Source organism: Grammomys surdaster, unplaced genomic scaffold, assembly GCF_004785775.1.
Source record: "Grammomys surdaster isolate TR1022 unplaced genomic scaffold, NIH_TR_1.0 126039, whole genome shotgun sequence".
Taxonomy (NCBI): Eukaryota; Metazoa; Chordata; class Mammalia; order Rodentia; family Muridae; genus Grammomys; species Grammomys surdaster.
This window is the reverse complement of record NW_021620852.1, coordinates 3,112,709-3,122,978: the sequence shown is the minus strand read 5'-3', so window position 1 is coordinate 3,122,978 and position 10,270 is coordinate 3,112,709. Positions and strand designations below refer to the sequence as shown.

The 10,270-nt window shown below is 40.2% G+C and overlaps 1 pseudogene; it reads left to right on the top strand.

The window, feature by feature from the left end:
• The first annotated feature begins 8,130 nt into the window (after positions 1-8,130).
• On the top strand, positions 8,131-9,601 carry LOC114610390 (annotated as a pseudogene).
• Positions 9,602-10,270: the final 669 nt, after the last annotated feature.

Below are 10,270 nucleotides of genomic sequence, written 5' to 3'. Positions count from 1 at the left end.
GTGTTCCACCTCTGTCTACACTAAAGTTACAGAACGGACAAAGAGATCCCCACTAACAAGAAGTGGCCACTCCTCTAGGGAACTTCTGATAAAGGGCAATTATGGCTCAACATTGAATCAAATGTTGGTTCAAATACAATGTTGAGCAGTATCATAAGTATTTTGAATGTAGTAGCTCATTTAAGCTTCAAAACCCAATGAAAATGTACCATTGCAAACCCTATTCTACAGATGCAGAAGTAAGACAAAAGAAAGATCAACTTACTTGCCAAAAGTCTTTGAGTGGCATCTCTGAGACCCAGAGGTCTCAGATTCTGAAGCCATGCCCTTGCCACTGCTATTCTGCAGAAAGCAGTACTGCTCAGCAAGGGTCTGAGGGGTGGCCACATGACCAGTTTCGGTCCGTGGTATGTGCTGAACTGTGATGTATAACTTCCATGGAAGACTCGGGAGCCAAGTTGCAAACTTCTACTGACGTGATTATAGGTAGTATCTATAAAATGTCCACAGACAGCTTCCTACCCTGAAGGGTCACATGGATGTGAGGTAATATTCTCAGTAATAGCTTAGGTGTATATGACTTGGTCCTTCAACAATGGCCAATTGAATTCTTCTGAAGGTCATGATAAGCCTCTAGAGAGTTGGAATTATGTATTGCTACTACAAAACTTACCTGTCCTGACAACTGTTCACACATGGAGAGTCAATCCATGGTCACCAGATTCAGGTTTGGAGAGGGATTCAAAATAAGTATAATTTATGCAGGTAAAAGTGGAAAATAGGAAGAAAAGAGAAAAGCATAGTGTCTGAGAATTTCAAGTCACTGAGAAAAGTACAGGGCTTTTTAAAGGATAAAATTTTAAAATGTGTAATTATTCACAAAAGTATGGTGTGTTTAAAGACTGATTTTTCTCTATTACTAAAATCATGGTAGTAAGGAGTTTTAAATGGCTTATTAACCTGTGTGTTTAGGGGCATCAAAGAATCTGTTGCATTAAAACAGTATTGGGGGCCTAATTTCGTCTTATCACAAAACTCGCATAAAATTCTTGAGCCAGGGTGATTCTAAGTAGTTACACAGGTTGTTAGTGGCTGAGGTTGCCTAGCTAGGTCTCCTTCCTGATTCATTGCTCATCTTGTGAACTTTCTCATTGAAGTTTTGAATTTGATTTTAAATTTTCTGGTAGGCAGGAGAAATCTGGTGGCATGTTATTGAAGGGCAGAGTTATATACCCTTAAAATGGTCAGATTTCTCAATAACTAAGTACCTGGGGCTCTGATCTATAGACCAGTTCCCTAAGGAAAGCCTTTTGCAAATTTGGCAGAATTCTAAAATTGCATGTGTTTGATTCAAATTTTCAGTTGTGCCTTATACCTTTCAATAAATAGCCTTTATAAGATAGACGATGGCCATTCACTTTTTACTGCTCACTCTCAGTTACTAGAAATACTCTATGAATTATTTAGAAAACTTGGCCCGTGTAAACAATCATTTCTAAACAAACATTGCTCTGAAATAGGGTCGCTCGTGGCAAATTGCCTCGGAAAGCTGTGATAGGCATGCGTGTTTACATCGAAAGGGCAGATGCGGTGCAAGCGCGAGGGAAGCAGCCAAGCTCAGTCAGTGCTGAACGTACCGGCAGAAAGCTGTCCTGGAACTCATCTTAGGGTCAGAATCTGAATCTATCTCAAACCCAGCCTTGAATTGCCTGTCCTCTGTGCCTGTTCTCTTGGAGGATTATTGAGATATTGATGAGAGTTCTGCACAAGGGAAAAAAAAATCCTTCGAAATGTGGTGAAAATGCTATGAATATAGAGATTCTCTCTCCATGGGCTTCTGGTAGCTATCATGTACTTCTAGAAACCGTTCGGATTTATCCTTTCTGTGCATACTGCCTTCAGCCGTATTAGTCTGCCTTCCTCCCCACCCCCACACACAAATCTTTTGCATTTTGCATATCACAAAACAGTCATTCTCAATCCTGTCTCCTACAAATGCTTCTTTAAACATTTTGATATGCCCATCTGGTCAGGCAGTGTGTTGAAACACCCATTCAGTTAATTTTCCATCAATCTGACAGATTCCCCTGGGTTTCAGCTGACTTTCTCCTCAGTCAGCAGTTGCTCACACATGCATGAACATTGGCCAAAGACACAAGTTGAGACTGCACCCTGAGAAGCCTTCAGCCCTTCATGGGAGTAGGCTTGGTGTAAGCAAATGCAAAGTGCTTGGTACAGTGTGAACTGACCCGTTTCTGGTCCATCTACTACCTGATCAAGTGGAAGGACACTGCCACAGGAAACAAAGTAAAGTCCATACGTGCCATGTGCCTCATTTGCTCACATCTTAGCAGAGAGAGAAAAAAAAAATGAGTAAGCCTTCAAGTCGGGGACTGTGAGATCTGAGAATGTTTAAGGAGGGACTCTTCCTCACCTGCTTTGTGAGTTTGTTTTTTTGTTGTTGTTGTTGTTGTTGTTGTTGTTTTGTTTGGTTTTGGGTTTTTTTTTTTTTTTTTGGCCGGCTCGTCCGTAAAACTCACTTGTCACCATGAGTAGGCTTGTGATGTTCTCAGCCTTGGCACCCAGCTCCCGATTAGCCCTCAGAGAGCCCCAACCAATGTGTTTTATTGGTACAAGACTGGAAGCAAAAAGAAAGCTGTTGGTGGGTTTCCTATCCAGCCTCCCACACTTGTACGTTTACAGCAACAGCTGCGTCCTGTGTGTTCTCCTGCTCTCTGTGCTTCTTGCTCCAGAATACCAGTTCTTGCTGGGCTGGATCAATGTTCTGTCCTCTCCAGACCCACTCAGAACAACGGGAAGATCTCAGTTGAGGAGGCTGAGGCAGTATTCCCAGGCAAAATATCCCTGGGCAGTCATAAATGTACACACACGGGGCAATGTTGGTTCCAAGGTATGGATTCTTGTGCTCCAAGCACATTAAAAAACAAAACAATCCTATATCGTTTACCTTTAATTTTGTATTGCGATCAAATATAACCAATTTGCCTTGGTATTATGTAAATCATAAATGTCATTCATTGTAAGCTATTACCAAACAATCAACACAAAATAGATAGAGCCACTTGTCTCTCTAAGAGATATTTACATATCCATGTTCATAGGCTGCTGGACCTAAGGAATAGAGAGAGGGAAAGGTTCCTCTCTCTGGAGCCTCACAATATGCTAATAAGAGTCTGCTAGTATTGTGACTCATGGATGAACAAAGAAAATATCACATACATACAGAGAGAAAGACAAATGTGTTTTATTCAGCCACAAATAAAAACAAAATGATTTTTATATAAATACATAATAATATATATAATAAATATATGATAAATATATTTATATGTTATATTTCTTATATTTATTAAATATATTTAGATTTTTATATAAATATATAATATTTTCTATATTTCTATATCATATATTTATATGACTATATTGATATAAATGTATATTTATATAAATATCTTTCTATGAAAATTTATTTATCTTATATATAAATTTATATATGTTTATATATATAAACATATATTCATATAATGGATGAAACTAGAAATTATATTAAACAAAATAAAAAAGATTGAGAAAGAAAAAAATGTACTTCGTAAATAAAGGAGATCTTAGTTTAAATATTTTTTCACTTGACTATCATGTTTTGATCAAGACACATGATATCTGATCATTACACTCTAAAGACATGTATGTACTAGGATAGTGATGTATACCTGCCAGCACTCTGGAGGCTGAGGTAAAATCACAAAATTTGAAGCCAGCCTAGGCTACATAGTGAAAAATTGCGTGTGTGTGTGTGTGTGTGTGTGAAAATGCATTTACTTACATATATTTTGTTTTGCTCTTTTGTTATTGCTGCTGTTTTGAGATGAAATCTCCCTGTGTATGTCATGCTAAACTTGGACTTGAGATTCTCAACCTGCCAAATGTAGGACTGCAACCATATACTGCCACACTCAGCCTTATTTGATTTTACATTTATTGGCATGTATTAATCATACATATTAATATGTATGATGTAAGGTGTGTATATTTCTACACATGCATAAACCATATACAGATTAAATTCATATCTTTTTTACTCTACTTCACATCTATGTTACTATTTTACATTCAGATGAACATATTTTATCTTCTACATATGAAAGAAAATGTGTGGTAATTGTCTTTGTATGTCCATACATCATGCCAACCTCCAGATCAAAACATTTTTCTCAATGGACAGAGATTCTTCTTTACAACTAAATAATAGAGCATTTTACATATGTATCACAATCTCTTTACTACATCCATCTGTGGGCAACTGGGTTGGTTTTAGCTATGAACAATGAATGCTCCAGTCAACATGCGCCTGTAGGTATCTGCTTGGTGTACTGATTCTCTCTTTTGAATACTGGGGTAGTTTGAATGAGAACAGTCCTCATCGGCTCATATATTTAGATAATTAATCCCCTGTTGATGGAACTGTTTGGGAAGGATTGGAAGTATGGCCTCATTAGAGAAAATGTGTCACTAATGGCCGGTTTTGGGGGTTCAAAAATCAAACCAAAAGATATTTCTCTCTCTCTTTTTCTCTCTCCTTCGCTCCCTCACTCCTGATGCCATGCTCCCTACCATGATGATCACACGAATGCTAACCTCTGAAACCGTACATCCAAATGCTTACTTTTATAAGTTGCTTTGGTCATTGTGTTTTATCACACCAATAGAAAAGTGGGTAGCACAAATGCATACAGACATATCTGCAACGTATGCTGGGTGCTGATCTGTGAAAAAGAATGTAAAATATACATTTGCTATTCATCCTTCTTCTGTCTGACCCACATCCACTGCATCTAAACCCTCTCTTATAGGAAGAAGGCTTGATCATTTGGGTCCCTCTTGAGACATTTAATGTTTTGGGGTTTTTTGTTTTGTTTTAACAGACTTAATTCACTTTATTTTTATTGTATACAATATTTTATGTGGTAGCCACTGCTGGATCCTGGTTCCTCTGAACAGAGACTCTGGTAGGTATTTTCACAGATGATCAGTAAATTCCTGATAAGACTTGGCAAACCCAGTCACTTTCCAGAGGTCAGATAAGGTTGTTGTATGTCTTAGAGATGGTATCAAAGGTGGCCTTGGCAAAGTTAACCAGGGTGTCAGTGCAGCCCCTGACTGATGTGTAGCAGTCATCAATACTGGCCAAGAGCAGCAGCCTCTTGTTCACAGGAGCAGAGACAATGCCAATGTCTCTTTGTCAAGGATGAGACACACCAGCAAAGGTCCACGTTGGCCTGTCACCTTGCATGGAAAAGTGTTGAGTTTGTTTCATCTGTACCATACAGGGGCCATGGAAAGTTTGGCCAGAATGATGCCCCCCTTGGATTGCAGAGGCTACCTTCTTGGAACACTTAACACCAAGACCAATATGATCATTATAATCCCAATATCAACCAAAGCCTTGAACCAGGTCTGTTTCTGCACTGGCATGATCTTTAGAACCTCATCCTTTAGGGATATTTCCAAGAAAAGGCCAATAATCTTGGAGTTTTTATTGGGCATGGAGAACAAGTAGATTTCCTCCCAGGAATTTGATCATCAGTCCTTGACCAGATGGTCAAGCTTGGTGACAGGGATCACTCCATATCTTTGGCTTTGCCTCCATAAGCCCCATACTGAGGCCCCCAAATCATGGGACCCCTGGTGCTCTGTCTGCTTCCCACTAGCTGTACTGACGTCATTCACCCTTTAATGTCTTCCCAAAGAAGAAGCAAGACTTCAATGTTTTAAGTATTTTCTCTAGGTTCACCTTTGTATCTGTCATTATTTTGGGGAGGTTTAGATGTCTATTTGTTGTTTTTGTTAAAACGAAGTTTCACTAGTAAGCCTTGGTTGGCCACAAATTCATGATCTCCCTGCCTCCCTTATGAGTGTTAGGATCACAGGTGTAAACCACCACACCTGTTCTAGCTTTCTATGGAAACAGGTCAGGGCAACTTGTATTTTACCCAGAAGACTCATTACACAGACCCTGAACAGGGAGGGAATGGCACTGGGAGATTCTGAGAGAATCTATGATACAGGCATTGGACAGTGCTCATAATCCCAGGCAGGAAAACTACTCAGAGGTAAGCACATGCTATCTGTCCTGGCAAAGAAAGGCTGATGAACATGTGGAATCAGAGAGCAGAGGCAGACGCTATAAAGAATTGTGTCATGTGCAGACCTTAATTAATCTTGAAATGTTTATTCAGCTAGGTTTAATAATCCCATCAAGCAGCCACTTTTATCCCCCCCTTTCTCTGCCTCTGAGCAGAAACCTCTCAACAGAGTCCAAGTCTTTGGGTGGGGAATGAGGGAACAGGTGTTTTTCTCTTTGAAGTAGTATGTACGCATTTCACAGGGGACCCTGAAGAAGCCGCTCCCAGCTGGCCTGACAGAATAAGATGCTCCTATCTGAACTGAAGCTAGAATGAGATGGAGCCTCACAGATATCAAGCAGGCAAAGGAACTCGCGAGTGACATGGGCATGAAGTCTCGGGACCTGGGGATAAAAAGTGCAGAAGTGGGCATCTACAAGGGTTCCCAGTAAAACCTGCCTTCTGATAACTAAGTTCTGGGATGGACTTTCTGACTCTGACAGAATATGGCAGGTATGAAATGATGTTAGGTTTGAAACTAAATACGAGGTTCCAAATCTCATGATCATTCTCTTATTCCTTCTCTGGGAGCCTTCAAATGTCATCACAGCCTCTGAGAACAGCTTGCCTGCAATTTCAGGAGCACTGTGCACTAGACATACCCAGGTAAACAGCTCATTCCTGACCCAGACAAAACCATAAGAGAATTGTCAAATCAAGCTTTTAAATGTTGAGGTACATTGCTACACAGGAAAAGACAAGTCAACAGCAGCTCATAAAAACTGATGAATCTGTTGCAGTTGGTACCGGAAACAATCGGGAAATGTCTTGCTTATTTGGAAAGACTCAGATATCTCAGGACTGAAGAACAGACAGGATGGGACAAAGATTGCTACCTTTCATAAAACTGGCTTTTTACATATCTTGTCTCATACCTCTAAAAGCCTCTACCCACAATCCCCTTCTTCTGGGCTTCTTCATTTTACGATCTCAAAATTGCATAGCATTACATCATATTAGCAGCAGCTCTGAGTGCATTACCTCTGGACGTCACTAGTCTTATTCACTCCAAAAGAACAAGCACCTGCTTTTATACTGTCCCCAAAGAGAAAGGAAAGCAGCTCACTAAGGAAAAGATTCCGTGACTCATTGGTGAGAAGTTAATCCAAAGGAAATGAAATTAAAATCATTTGACAAGGTCTGGCACTTAACAAAATCGTGGAGGAAAAAAATATGAAACATGTGTAAAAACTCAAAATAGTGACATTTAGAAACCAAAACTAAAATAAATAAATAAATAAATAAATAAATAAATAAATGTAATCTAAGCCTGAGCTGATGGGGCCTTGCTTGATTTAACTTCTCTCATTAAAATGTCATATAGATTTCTTTGCTCTTTCATTTCGAACAGTAGCTTACATCTATAACCTTGTCAAAAACACAGAAATCAAAGGAAATAGCAGGGCCCCAGAAGACCAGGTAAAACTCTGGGACTTGAAGGAATTTAATTTAAGTAGCACCACTCACCTTCTGGAGGTTACAGGAACTCTTTTAAGCTAATTAAAAACTATCTATGGAGTACAAGTAAGTGCAATCATGCACCTCATAGGGCTGTGTTGGGACTAACAAATAAAATGGACTGCAAAGCACTTAACCAAATAGAACCAGCCAGCCTGGAACTATATGCTATGCTAACAATATTTTAATGTCCTCACTTAACCCCCAGAAATTGAAAAGCACTGACTACAGACCTCAGAGCACAGAGACAGAAAAACAGTGGCTGACTGTTTGCAAGGGAAAGCTCTCACTCGAAGAAAGTGTCAAAAGTTTACCGCTCCAATATAATTAAAATGAGTACCAGTTTCCCTGGCAGAAGGATCGCAAGAATGAAAATAAAAACTATGGCAGACTTCTGAGAGGTGGGGCTTGAGACGGTCCTTTCAGGAACCCACACACTCTGAGGCGTCTGAGTAAAAAGTGTAGCACCATGGCCTCTGTGTTGTCCTACGAAAGTCTGGTACACGCCGTGGCCGGAGCCATGGGAAGTGTGACTGCCATGACAGTGTTTTTCCCCTTGGATACTGCTAGACTTCGGCTTCAGGTCGATGAGAAAAGAAAGTCCAAAACGACACATGCAGTGCTCCTGGAGATAATTAAGGAAGAAGGCCTCCTGGCACCATACCGAGGATGGTTTCCAGTTATTTCCAGTCTCTGCTGCTCTAATTTTGTCTATTTTTACACTTTTAATAGCCTCAAAGCAGTGTGGGTCAAAGGTCAACGTTCTTCTACAGGAAAAGATCTGGTGGTTGGATTTGTAGCAGGAGTGGTGAATGTGCTGCTAACTACTCCACTCTGGGTGGTAAACACCAGACTGAAGCTGCAGGGGGCAAAATTTCGGAATGAAGACATTATACCAACCAACTACAAAGGCATTATTGATGCATTCCACCAGATTGTTCGAGATGAGGGGATCTTGGCTCTGTGGAACGGCACCTTTCCCTCCTTGCTGTTGGTCTTCAACCCTGCCATCCAGTTCATGTTCTACGAAGGCTTAAAACGGCAGCTTTTAAAGAAGCGGATGAAGCTCTCTTCTCTGGATGTGTTCATCATCGGTGCAATAGCCAAAGCGATTGCCACCACAGTCACCTATCCCATGCAGACGGTACAGTCAATTCTGAGGTTTGGACGTCATAGACTAAACCCAGAAAACAGGACACTGGGGAGTCTTCGGAATGTTCTCTCTCTTCTTCACCAACGAGTCAAGCGCTTTGGAATAATGGGACTCTACAAAGGCCTCGAAGCCAAGCTGCTGCAGACAGTGCTCACAGCCGCCCTCATGTTCCTTGTGTACGAGAAACTGACAGCTGCTACCTTCACCGTAATGGGCCTGAAGAGCACACATAAGCACTGAGGCCCGCCCACAGGACAGTGTGGAGACGCAGGTGCTGCACAGAGAGAAGAGGCACAGTTCTCCTTTCCCAACGGTTCCATCCACACCGTAGACATTCATGTTATTGGCTGTAAAAAACATCAAAGGCTAAACAGAGTATAGCCAGCTAAGCCTATCGCTTTTATGTTTTTTTTGGTGTTTTATGATGTTAGGTTGGATTCGGGGGTAGAGGTTAGACTGATATGAAAATATTGAAACCCCGAAAATGGAAGTCTGTGGGTGTTCACTCATTTTTCTCAAGGGGAATGAACTTTCCATCTAAGGCTTTTCTCAACTTTACCACTTGTTTTCTTTCTCTAAAGCTCTCCTGGGTTCCAGACGATTCAGTAACATTATTCTCCTCAGATACTCTTCTGTCTTAGTCTTGGTAAAGAACTCCTCACTGAGAATAACATCATGACTGTGCCATGGGCATGACTTTATTTCTGTCTGACTCCTTCCCTCCTGCTTAAAGAAAGCTATTTATTTTGTGGGGGAAATGAAAATTATTAACCTAAATGATTTTCTTAAGATTTATAAATGTCAATTATTCATTGGTGTTTGACATAGTTTTTTTTTAATACATATTTATTTTGAATTGTCTTTTACTACAAAAAAGCCTTGATGTTGTATGTCCTTTTGTGCAAGCTCCAATCACATAAGCCTCAATAAATTGTCAGCACACACACACAAAAAAAAAAAAAAAAAAGAAAAGAAAAGAAAAACTATGAGAGCCGACCACCTCTGTGACTCATTGGGGACTAGCTAGATGCTAGGAACAGCCTAATTTCATTACTGATTCATTTGTCCCAACACTCCTACTAACTGGGGACATTTAAACATGTAGCATAAAGGGCATTTCATGATAAACTGGTCACTCAGTGAAGAGCTGAGACAATATCCAAACAAGAACTTTTTAATCACAAAAAAAACACAAAACACCTCTAGTAGAAGTAGATACAGTACTGTGCCAGGAACACAAATGTCCTGCATTGCGAGGTATTTGAGCTTGGATGTTTGCTTGCTTGCTTGCTTGCTTGCTTGCTTTTTGTTTGTTTGTTTGTTTCTTTGTTTGTTTTTACTGAAGAGAAAAATTCCAAGATCCTTTGGAGAGCCATTCTTACATTCTTCCCTGGCCTGACTCTTTGGAGGGCTCTCTATCCTACCATACTGACAGGACCAAGGACACTATGTGCTG